Here is a 12,962-nt window from a genome sequence, read left to right as displayed (position 1 = left end):
GAGAGTGTTGCAATATATACGGCAAACTTCAAATACCTCGATGAAACACTACAATTGAGCGGACATAACAGAGACTCAAACGAAGAAAGAAAAACTAAACTGGACAAGGCATACAAAGTAGTGTGGAATCATTACAACAATACGTCTATCTCACAAAAAACCAGATTACGCCACTATGACACGGTGGTGCTCCCCGAAGCACTTTATGGAGCAGAGACCACACTATTCTATGGGCATACACATATCAGACAAATAGAAAAAGTAGAACGGAAAATACTTAGGAAAATATATTGGTGCAACTAACAACAATGGAATGTGGATGAAGAAACCTACAGAGGAACTATACACACATACGGAGACAATCAGAGAAAAGATTAGAAAACGCAGACTACAATTCTGTGGATACCTATACAGAATCCCATCAGACAGACTGACCAAACAAATCTTTGACTGGGCAACCACTAGAAACAACAAATGGGTGGCAGAGGAAAAAAAACGGCTTGAAACAACTCAACATCACAGCAGACATAATAAACGACAGAAAAAAATTCAGAAACATCATTAAGAAAAGTAAACTAGATGAGATACACTTTGACAAACGAACAGGCGCAAAATGGACCGAAGAACTCACGCAAGATCACAGCCGGAAGATGAAAGAAATATGGGCAACCAAACAAGTAATCAAGATGAAGCCGAAGATACGAAGCCAACAAGCAAGAAGCATGGACAGAGGACCGGAAACAGAAACACAGCGACAGCGAGTGAATGAATGAAGTTTGGACAGCAAAGAAGGCAGCAAAAGGGATTGGCTATGTAGTTTAGTCCAACTGCACTCTTTAAGGGCAAAACACCTCCACAGGTACAGCTACCGTGTGTTGTTGTTGTGCTTGCAATTTATTCTTCTATTAACGCACAGAGTGGTTTTCCGGTTTTTAAAGTCTTCTAAAAAGAAAATTTTAAGAAAACCTGAAGAGAAGCTCAACGAAGGCGAAAAAGGTTGTTAATAAAAGTGCAGCCAAGAATGATTTTAATTGAAATAAGTGTCTAAGTCGGAATAGTGGCTTTGTAAAGAAGTAGCTCGAAGTCGTAGCTAAATGTTGCAAATATAACATTTTCGATTTTCACTGTGATTTTCATTTCGTGGCTGACCAGACCATGAAAAACTAAATTCCTTCTATATCTGTCTGATCCTGGTTATTGTATTCACGCCTTCATTTCCCTCTGCCATTTTTACGACCTCACACTTTCCTCCACTACCAAACTGACGTTTCCCTGATGCCTCGCGATGTGTCCTGTCATCCTCTCTCTTTTCTGTCAAATTGTGCGATAAAACTCTTTTTTGCCAATGACATTGATTACCTTCTCATTAGTTATTCGATCTACCCGTCTGATTTGTAACATTCTTCTGTAGCAACACATTTAAAAAGAGTTTGTTCTCTTCTTGTCTGAACTGCTTATTGTCCGTGTTTCACTACCAAACAAGGCTCAACTCCAGAGAGATACCGTCAGATAAGATTTGCTGATACAAGTTCGCAGCTTGTGGCTCTGGGCATGAGAGTCTCAGGTTCGACTCTGGGACTGGGTATTTGTGCTGCCCTCATCGCTTCATCTCATCAACATCGACGAAAAAATCGACGTAGTCAAGTCACATGGAATGAATTACAGTAGTGGGCCGAACAACCCCCAGGCGTAGCCTGCTGTCGAATAATGTCATACGATCGTTTCATTTTATTTCCTAACACGTAAATTTACGAAATGTTAGTAAATTCATTTTTATCATATGCGCTCTCTTGTTACACTCCGTCTGCATTTTATACCCCCTGAGCTCCGGCCATCATTAGTTTTTCTGCTGCCTAAATACCAAACCACATTTCCTACTTATTGTCTCATTTAATAATCTAATTCACTCACCATCGCCTAATTTAATTCGACTACATTCTATTACCACTGATTTGTTGAATTTCGTCTTATAATCTCCTTTGAAGTCCATTCCATTCAAGTCCTGCTGTCTTAGGTAGAATAACAATGTCATCAGCAAAACCGAAGCTTTTTATTTCTTCCCTTTTTAACATTAATTCCAAATTTCTCCTTTATTTCCTGTTTCCTTGCTGAATGTACAGATTTAATTACTACGGTGATAAGATGTAACCATCTCTCAATCCCTTCTCAACTACTGCTTCTCTTTCGTCTCCTACGACTCCTATATTTACACTCTGGTATCTGTAGAAGCTTTCGCTCCCTGTACTCTGCTCCTACCACCTCCATGCTTATGAAGAGTGTAGTCCAGTGAGATGTGTGAAAAGTTTCCTGTATACGTTTCTTAAACCTGTCTTTTAAGATGGGTTGTCGATTCTGTAAGGCCTCGCATATACCTGCGTTTCTTCGTAACTTAAACGTATGTTCCCTTAGATCAGCAGCTTCCAGTTTTCCGTTATTCCATAAAGAAAGCGTGTCAGTAATTTACAGCCATGTCCTATTAACCTGATTGTTTGCTAATATTCACACCTATTCGCACCCGCCTTGTTTCGAATTGAAAGAATTAAGTTTTTCTTAACATCTGAGGGTATCTTTCCTGTCTCATATGTCTTGCAAACCATGTAGTATAGCTTTGTCGTAGCTAGGTCTCCAAAGGATTTCAGTAATATAAGGTTACTTTGTTTCCTCCAGGAGCCTTTTTCCCCACTTAGGTCTTTCAGTTCTCTGTCAAATTGTTCTTGCAGTATCATGTCTTGCACTGACAAAACAAACTCGTATGCAACCAGTAAATTAAACAAAGTGGAAACATTAAAGATCATTGTGCAGGTTCTCCAGTGAGTCAGCTGCACTGGAGCAGACGCGATGTTGTTCTCCTAGATAATACCCCAAAATCGTGCACTAGATACACTCCTGGAAATTGAAATAAGAACACCGTGAATTCATTGTCCCAGGAAGGGGAAACTTTATTGACACATTCCTGGGGTCAGATACATCACATGATCACACTGACAGAACCACAGGCACATAGACACAGGCAACAGAGCATGCACAATGTCGGCACTAGTACAGTGTATATCGACCTTTCGCAGCAATGCAGGCTGCTATTCTCCCATGGACACGATCGTAGAGATCCTGGATGTAGTCCTGTGGAACGGCTTGCCATGCCATTTCCACCTGGCGCCTCAGTTGGACCATCGTTCGTGCTGGTCGTGCAGACCGCGTGAGACGACGCTTCATCCAGTCCCAAACATGCTCAATGGGGGACAGATCCGGAGATCTTGCTGGTCAGGGTAGTTGACTTACACCTTCTAGAGCACGTTGGGTGGCACGGGATACATGCGGACGTGCATTGTCCTGTTGGAACAGCAAGTTCCCTTGCTGGTCTAGGAATGGTAGAATGATGGGTTCGATGACGGTTTGGATGTACCGTGCACTATTCAGTGTCCCCTCGACGATCACCAGATGTGTACGGCCAGTGCAGGAGATCGCTCCCCACACCACGATGCCGGGTGTTGGCCCTGTGTGCCTCGGTCGTATGCAGTCCTGATTGTGGCGCTCACCTGCACGGCGCCAAACACGCATACGACCATCATTGGCACCAAGGCAGAAGCGACTCTCATCGCTGAAGACGACACGTCTCCATTCGTCCCTCCATTCATGACTGTCGCGACACCACTGGAGGCGGGCTGCACGATGTTGGGGCGTGAGCGGAAGACGGCCTAACGGTGTGCGGGACCGTAGCCCAGCTTCATGGAGACGGTTGCGAATGGTCCTCGCCGATACCCCAGGAGCAACAGTGTCCCTAATTTGCTGGGAAGTGGCGGTGCGGTCCCCTACGGCACTGCGTAGGATCCTACGGTCTTGGCGTGCATCCGTGCGTCGCTGCGGTCCGGTCCCAGGTCGACGGGCACGTGCACCTTCCGCCGACCACTGGCGACAACATCGATGCACCGTGGAGACCTCACGCCCCACGTGTTGAGCAATTCGGCGGTACGTCCACCCGGCCTCCCGCATGCCCACTATACGCCCTCGCTCAAAGTCCGTCAACTGCACATACGGTTCACGTCCACGCTGTCGCGGCATGCTACCAGTGTTAAAGACTGCGATGGAGCTCCGTATGCCACGGCAAACTGGCTGACACTGACGGCGGCGGTGCACAAATGCTGCGCAGCTAGCGCCATTCGACGGCCAACACCGCGGTTCCTGGTGTGTCTGCTGTGCCGTGCGTGTGATCATTGCTTGTACAGCCCTCTAGCATTGTCCGGAGCAAGTATGGTGGGTCTGACACACCGGTGTCAATGTGTTCTTTTTTCCATTTCCAGGAGTGTATATCGTTCGCCATGTGGAAATCACAGCTTAGAAAGTACTGCAAGCCCCAGCTGAAGAGATACGAAAGGAAGGAAAGGAGGATGGTTATGGTGTAACTTCCGGTCGATAGCAAGGTCATTGGAGACAGAACACAAGGTAGGATTAGCTTGAGACGAGGAAGTAAATCGGCAGTGCTCTTTCAAAGGAACCGCACAGGCGTTTGCCTGTGGAGATTTTGGGAAATCAAGTAAACCTAAATCCCGATGGACGCAGATTTGAACCATCGTTCTCCAGAACGCTAACTACTGTGCCACCTCACTTGGTAGCTGTGGAGAGATACAGCTGTTTGGGTCGTACATCATACGTCCTGGTTAACTTTCCTATAAATTATGGTATAATTCTCCGTTATATTTATAAATAAAAGATCGATTGCGACCCTTCGACCTATTCCTAGACTAGTGGTTCAGAAGAATTGTCCTGTGTTCATCTTAGCCTAAGGTTTCAAACTTAAAATTTGATTGAGATATAACATAAATGTTCGCGTACTACAACAAATTCTTTGAAATGCTCTGTCTCTTTAACTTCGATCTTTATCAGCTTTCTTTGTATGATTCAAATTTTCGTATACGCTTTCTGTGTAAGAAATTATCCCCAGCATTAGTAACATTTATTGGAAGTCAGAGCCACCGTTTATTCGCAGTGACATAATGTCTATGAACTAATCCTGCGAAGTCGGATATGTGAGCACTACTCAACCTACTTATCGACAGTTCCTTTGAAAATCACTCTGAAGTAACCGAAGTTTCGCAGTCGACGTACAAGGTCGAAATACCTCGATTTACCAACGAGATGCAATATCGGCATATAAGATGTAGGGCTTGTTTGGGGCCACAGAAATGACGTCTGTCATAATAAAAGAAATCACCTGAGACAAGCGTGTACCATTGGACAGTTTGGGCGGTTGCTGGCAGTGTGCTCCTGATGATTTCATTCTATTAATTAATGTGTTGGTTACCTGAGGTTAAATAGTAATGCGGAGCTATGCATTTTATCGTAGTTTCATCTGAACTGCCAAATCAAAGAGATAGCACTCGCACATTGCTTTAGTTTCTTGCCATGTATTTCCCCACACGTATACACCATGAGGCCGTACTAGAACGGCTGATGTTTCTGGGTACTCTTCTAGTACTTGTTTCAGACGGAACTGTAAGTCTTCTTCTCGGGGAGTGTTCTCAGTTGTAGGAAGTGCCAATTCCTCATCATAGTGGTAGTATCATCTCAGTTTCAGATTGAAAATACCTTTGATAATTTCAAGATGGGTGCAGCGGAATTCATATTCTGTATACAAAAACGTACCCATCACAGCAGCTTTTGAATGAGTATGTGTAACAGCCCCAGAATTACGAGCTGTATATGCACACATGAAGAGAGGTGTGCAAATGCTTCTTTTTAGTTTCATTTCAGGACGAGGCAGCTCAAGATCTTGTCCCTCCATATCAGTAACAAAAAGATCATCTGGCTGAATGAGTTCCTTCTGAACACCACAGGGTGCAATGTAAATCTTGCCCCAGTATTTGATGCCCATTCCTCCTCCAGTTCCGGAAACTCAACCTATATTGTAGAACTGGCGACAGAGTGCTGGGATCAGCTTTCCTGGATGTTCATCAAACGGCGGCTGCTGAAGATCTTAGGAACTATTTTGAGCTTCAGGTGTTTTCGCAATTGTGGATGTCATTTTACCTAAAACACAGAAATGTTATGTTGAATGCTAATAAACAAGCATCACGCAAGGGTTTTGTTTGTCAAGAATGTATTTAAAATTGGGAGAAACGTTGTATTTAGCCGTGAACCTGCAGTCTCGGACAAATCAATGACATCCAGGTAGCTATAAATAGTACACGGGCATTGTGGATTCCAGAATCCTCTGATCGGAGCATATTTTGCATTGACAAAACAAGAATGTATATGGCTTTCTCAGTGTGGCGCCAGGAAAATTGGAGACTGAAAGTTTGATTTGTGACTGGTAATAAGCCTTACTGTAGTAAACAGCTACGAGACAGAAAGCGCTGACTATTAGGTCTATGGCTGTTCTAAGACAGGATGACGAGATTTTAGTCGGATTACGTTCTGCATGAAGAGAGATTGGTTGTTCCTCATTGTTGCCTGTAATCGAGGATGGACTTGCTGTCTTCTTAGGTGAGATGATGTGGTGTTGTACACAATTTATCGATTCCAGAAACACCTGCCATGACCTCTTGTTCCTTTCCTTTGTTTTGGTGAATCGCGTTGGTATTGTGACCCATCCGCTTCTGGACGCTGTCTCTGTGTACAAAAGAGCTTGTTGGCTGTACAACGTCCAATTTGGTGTGCTAAGCATCCATGGAGAGGGGTATCCTTTCAGGGACAGCTTTACATGAGGGGTAGATCCAAATATGGATGTGGTCATTCGAATGCAAATCATCGACCACTTCCCACTGAACAGCACCGAGAAGAGCAGAAGGAAAGGTCTATGGCGGAGCATTATGTTACTGCAGTGCTAAATTGTGTGTTACTGCCTGAAATAAGGAAGTAGACCTCTTCTGACACAACGAGGCCTTCAACAACTCGACTCCTGGGGCAGGTTGATGTAGATGACCATCAAACATTATGAGTATTAAATTTCCTACAAAGAAGAAGGGTTCGAGAAGTTGTGAAATGAGGTCATGAAAAGCTTCTGTATCCCAGACTTCGTCGGGTGAGAGATACATATTACAAGAGAGTAATTTTGTAGAGAACGTGCAATTTTATAGCAACCGCTTGAATATCTGTTCTAAAAGAGATGTAAGTGGAGTGGTAAGCGTCATCCGCAAAGATGGTCACTCTGGTCACTCCAACGTTAGCCGTGTTCGCACTGAGTTCAAGTATTCAGTGGTGATTGTATCCAATGAGCACAGGGGCGTCACTAAGTTCAAGTGTTCCCTGAAGAGACAGACATATGGGTATCCTCTATGCAGACAGTTTGAACACCTCCACATGTATTCTGAAGCCATTAAAGTTTCATTTTATCGTAGTAGGTATTAATCAGTGAGGTTTATGTCTTCGCCTTTCTCTTCTGAGTGTAGGAGGACAGATTTCATAAGGGGGTGAACTGAGGGGACTTAAAAACGATCACGTAAGCAGCCTGAGTGTGATCGAGTCGTCAGAGTTTGAGACTTTATGTATCAGCGTGCCTCGATTCCACATTGTTGACATTACACTTTCTCTTAGTCTTCTCTTTCGTATCTGAAGATAGCTATTTAGGCTGAGGCAAATTGTTTTTCAGCAGGTTACCTTCTAATGCAGCATCTGCGCCTACTGCTGAAGTGCTGCTTATCATTGAAGTTGGTGTGGTAATAGCTGTAGTTTCATTCAGAATTTTTTTCCGGTCGTCCCTTTGTAAGGACTTGTTTTTGTGCCAGAAACTATTGCTGACGCCTGTCTGGTAGCACTTATTCATTCATTTTTCTTCATGAATGCTGCAGCAAACGCTATCGTAAAGGTTGAGTATTAAAGAGATCTGTATATCTTCTTCACTTCAGAGTATGGTATGAGCTTTGTTATGTTCCATTTTAGAATTTTTATTTCTTTCCTGCATACCATACACTCTGTGCTCCATGATAGACGCTGACGTGAGAAATCGCCACAGAAATCGGGGGAGGTGCAGGTAGTTCCTTCAGAATGGGCAGCTCTGGCATGCTTACACCCACATCAAAATCATTACACTCCACTGGAGTGTACCGGAATTTTTGCCACGTGAAACACTTCACATGATTAAGAACTTATTATGGCCCACCTTAAAAGTAATCTGGAAAAAGTAGCGAATCGGATGTCAGGGTGAACGATTCTAATTTTTCCAGTATTCCATTCACTGGACGCATTGCATTTCGCACTTAAATGAGCCTTTCGTCAGCCCAGGCCTCCATAAACTCAGTGTTATTCATATGCAAAGTATCACGGTATGTGACTGCTTCTTGACTGAAGTTAAGAGTGCGCCCTAATTACATTGGAATGCAATACTGACCCAACAGTTTTGACTTCAGGTGGTTGGTTGTTTGGAGTGATGTCGTTGTTTCTACCAGTAATGTTTCATTGAGTAGCAGCTTAATACATTTTAGAGCTGCAACCAAACCGTCGAGTCCTTTTTAATAGGGAAGGGTAATACCTACTCGAAAGCATATTCTTTTCTGCTTATCACAATAAAGACATTTTGACACGCTGGACGTGCCTGTTCTTTTATATTGCTTTAATTTTAGATTATGACTACACAGGAGGGCTGCCCTCTCAAGTTGTCTTTGTTAGATGTCCAATGGACCACCTGGACCATTGGGACTCATTGTTTCAGAATTCGTGAATCCCATTGTGTTCCCATGAGCCTCTATGAAAACAATCACCCTACCCAAGCAGTTCCCCACCTACCTGGGTAAGCCTTAAACAACTGAGGTGCAGCAGTTTTTCCAGAGTTTTCCACTAATGACCATTCCACCTCAGTAGCCATCCAATCAGCACACAGCACACTTCGAATTCCAGAATTTCCTTACAGAGGTCTGTATCATCTCAAGGTATGTGTCATCTCACTATCCATGTGCCAAGGTCCCTGTTCCCTGTCACACACAAGATTCCATGAAAGAACCTCGTGATATCTCTAGAGATTAGGTGACAGAGGACTGGCGGCGTTCACCATGCCTCGGGCATGTATGTGTGTGATGTCCTCAGGTTAGTTAGGTTTAAATAGTTCTATGTTTTAGGGGACTGATGACCTCAGCTGTTACGTCCCATAGTGCTCAGAGCCATTTGAACCATTTGAATTATAGACCGCCAGACGCAGCATGGCTCAATCTCTGCAGGCGCTTCCAACGACCTCTAGAGTCCATGCTGCGTCGAGTTGCTGCACAACGCCGGACAGAAGGGGGTCCGACACGATATTGGGAGGTGTGTCAAGACTTTTATAACCTCATTGTAAATCTTCTGGATTTGATATATATACACGAGTAACATAGAGTTAGTTCACAAGCAGCTGCTCTGTAGTTAATTGCATTATATTCTGATAAAGAATTTATGCAAGTAACCAGAGTTCAATAGATCTGTCATGTAATTCTTAATGTGGTCTGCATCTGTAGGTGAGTAGCCAGTGTGTCCGACTTCCATGTGGTGGATCCGTGTTTACTTTCTGGTATAGCGAGGGACAATTACTTTCTGAGACGGCCGAAACAGGTTCCATTCAGACTCATAATGCCAGCTGAGGAGCTACTTGAATGAGAAGTAGCAGCTCAACGGAACGGAAAGCTTACAACAGCCGGGAGATCGTTCTGGTGACCCCCATCCACATTCCTTCCCCCCCCCCCCCCCCCCCCCCCCCCTCATCTCCGCATCCGTATGACGCCGCATGGCATGGGACGATACGGCGGAAGGTCGGCGTCACGGTCTTTTTTTCTTTTCAGTCATTCAGCGAGTTTAAATTCTACCACCGTCTCCTTACGAAAGTTTGTATTCTGGTTGTGTACATCATCGCATTACGCTTTCTGAAACACAACGATCGAAGCATGATCTGCTTAACGCTCTGAAACGTCCTTGCATTGCACTACGCAGGGTTTCCTTTCCTTGAGTTAATTTGCTGGTGCACTCCATTTCTTTTATGTTCCTCACTTCGAGCGTACCTTGTTTCTGTTGCCACAGGTAAGCCATGGAAAATATATTATGGGAAGTTACAGTTCAATCACTCAAGACGATAAGATTATTCATCTTTAGGCGTTGCGTTTCAAAATTAATATAGATTTCAGTTTAGGGCAAAAGTTCAGATTCCATTTCACATTCAGAAAGATTTATTCTCAATGTGCAGTGTTACATTTATGTGGGCAACACTTAGTGTTTGGAATTTTGTTTAGCCCCTTCACGTACGTAAAATTTTGATAACAAAGTTTTAGTTATTTATCCTTTCAAAATTCAATTGGTATTTTGCGAAGCATTTTTATTCTTTTAGCTCTGAGTACTGGATTTGCAAGTGACGTATTGTGATGTCACACGTTTTGCCATAGCTCACTGCACTGAACAGTACAGAATTTCATATGTTTCCTTAGCCTACAGTTTTAGGTTTTCTGTTATTTTGGCAAAAGTCTCTTCCATTACACAATTTCAGATAATTTTGGCTACTCTTTTAATGAGATAGCGTTTCTGTAATTACACCACATGCATTGTTCAGGACGATAACACAGATAAACGAAAGAAACCAGACTAACATAGGTTTAGTTCAGAAAAAATAAACACTTTTTTTTGAAAAGTTAAAATTTGTCACATGACACATACCGTCTTAGAAAAACACGGAGTGAGATCGTAAAACAAACACAGCGAATCAATTTTTTAAATTTCAATCTTAAAGAATGTAACGGAAGGAGTTCAGTCGCAATAGCTTAAAAGAAACGGTAAGACATATATCATATTTCTTTCATAAATACATTCAGGCACACTAAAGATGACACATAGTTGGTTAAATTCAGGAAAGATAACTATTTGACCTTTTGCTGGAGATGGTTCTGTGAAAACCATAGTTATTCCGCAAACAAAAAATAAAAAACGAAAATGGTAGCTTCAAAATAGAGTAAGAAAGTAGTTAAAGTATATTTTGTTAAGTTCCATCTTCTTGAAAGCTCTCCTACGTAGAGCCTTCCATGGAACACGATGCACGAGTGGAAAGGAAAATAAAGTAATTATTCTTTACGGGTCTCGCGCTGGCGTCCTCAGGGCAAATGTGAATTGTAAAACGCGAGAATTTACAAGCAGCCGGTGAGAGAGGCTGTTAGCAGATGGAAACGGAACACGATTCTGCGCTCACGCACACAACTTGCGTGCACACCGTTAGCTCTTTCGCGTCCCTTTCTCGGCAGTTATGGCCTTAGGCAAAACGCAGGCTCTGCGTACCACTGCTGTTAATTAACTGCTGTTGACATAACGTAGAGCCATGCTGAATTCGTCGATTTCAGAGCTCGGAATAAATGTTCCATTATTCGAATAATGCGCTGCCTGTTTCTAGCTGGCGAGAACAGTATCTCTGGCGTGACGTTTCAGTATAATTCATTTACTACCTTTGGTTCACAAATAAACACAGTCATGAAGTGTTTCTAGTCGCGGATTGTCGGCACTTTCTTAAATTTTCTTCCTGCATGGCATTCTGAGGTTTAGGCATCATCACGAGGAAATTATGATCCTAGAAATGTTGTAATCAAAGCATAGACTTGTTTTTCTTCAGTGATGTTTCAGTCGTTTCGTGTGTTGATTAATGCCTAAAGAGTTTGCGTCCTTGCCCATTTTCCGAGGGAAATTATTTACTTTTGTGGAAAGATATTCAACGAACTGAGGGGCCCCTAAAAATCAAACGAAATGCGGTAGTTACCTGATAATTTGCTGATAAGTATAAGACCGGTTTGTAACAAATAAATATCGACCGATCAGACCCCAAGTGTCGTCTATGAATTCTTGTTATTCGGACTGAAGGATTTAAAATTCATATGAACTACACGGCAAGCAACGCTGCTGCTTTTAACGAAGAAAGTCAGGTAGCAGTGTAACACTCTCTCTGTTGGTACAGATTTGGATAACCGTGTTCTTTGGAACCGTAAGTGTGATCAAGAAAATGTTAGGCAGTGAACAGAAAGTATCCACAGCTATGTAATGCGACTGATAAAGCAGCAGTTTTTTCTTTTTTGAACGCTGTGGTGTTTCGTCTGATTCACTGGGATACGCTTAGCTTGCCTAACAACAGATAGTATTAACCAGTAAATAGTAGTAGACAGTATCGTTAACACAGTGCAGAGGTTACTTATCTATGATTTCAATTGTAAATGTATACCTTCACTCGATCCACAGCCAAGTTACTCACTCATGATAATATCAGTGAACAAAATGAATGAATTTCTGTAGGGAGAAAATGAAGAAAAACTTGTGTACTTCCAAGAGTCCTACTATTCCGTGATCTGTTGTATCAGTAATTTAAGACACCTATCATTGCTTTAATCAACCACAGTGCTGTTTTTGTGCTGCGCTTTACCTATTCCGGCATTATCTGGTCCATGTTTATTAGTCTTAAGCACGTTCAGTATTATTCAAATCTCACTGTACACGAATACCTAGAAAGCAAATAAAAACACAGTGTGATTACATCGTTCTATCTGAGCAGTATTTCGAAATTGGACATAAGTGTCACATCTATACCTTCCGCCCAGTGGTTCGACGTGTCTTCTATGCTCATAACAATAAAAAAATGTGGAATTTACCAGTAGGTACAGTAACTATGAGCTAGTTTAAAAAGAAGCTCCGAACTTTCCTCTTTCCCTGGCAGCAAAGTGCCCTGTTTCTGCCATGATATTGCGAGTTAACAAATAGTTTTGTAATTTCAGTGAAAGTTGGTACAGGGACAGTTGCGATTTTTTCTGAATATGCTTAAAAGTTAGTTGAAAAGTCCGCCTAAACATTTGAACTAGCCAGAAAAGCTTAGAGAGATATTTCTAGAGGTGGCATGTAGCGTTACGAACTGTTGCCTCGATTCTGGCGTCATATGTCTGAAAAGCGACCTCGACCACAGAGAGACATTCGTCTTAAAACTCCCATTCAGAAGACCATGAAGCCGCCGGAGTTACGTGATGTCGCAGCCGATGTGCACGCTACGATAC

At 42.8% G+C, this 12,962-nt stretch overlaps 1 pseudogene; it reads right to left on the bottom strand.

Annotated features, from left to right (window-relative positions):
- Window positions 1-836: 836 nt before the first annotated feature.
- LOC126273261 (probable methylthioribulose-1-phosphate dehydratase) lies at window positions 837-7,997 on the bottom strand (annotated as a pseudogene).
- Between the last annotated feature and the right edge of the window lie 4,965 nt (window positions 7,998-12,962).

This window comes from Schistocerca gregaria, chromosome 5, assembly GCF_023897955.1.
Source record: "Schistocerca gregaria isolate iqSchGreg1 chromosome 5, iqSchGreg1.2, whole genome shotgun sequence".
NCBI lineage: Eukaryota > Metazoa > Arthropoda > Insecta > Orthoptera > Acrididae > Schistocerca > Schistocerca gregaria.
The sequence above is the reverse complement of the archived record's forward strand: the minus strand, read 5'-3'. Positions and strand labels throughout refer to the sequence as shown.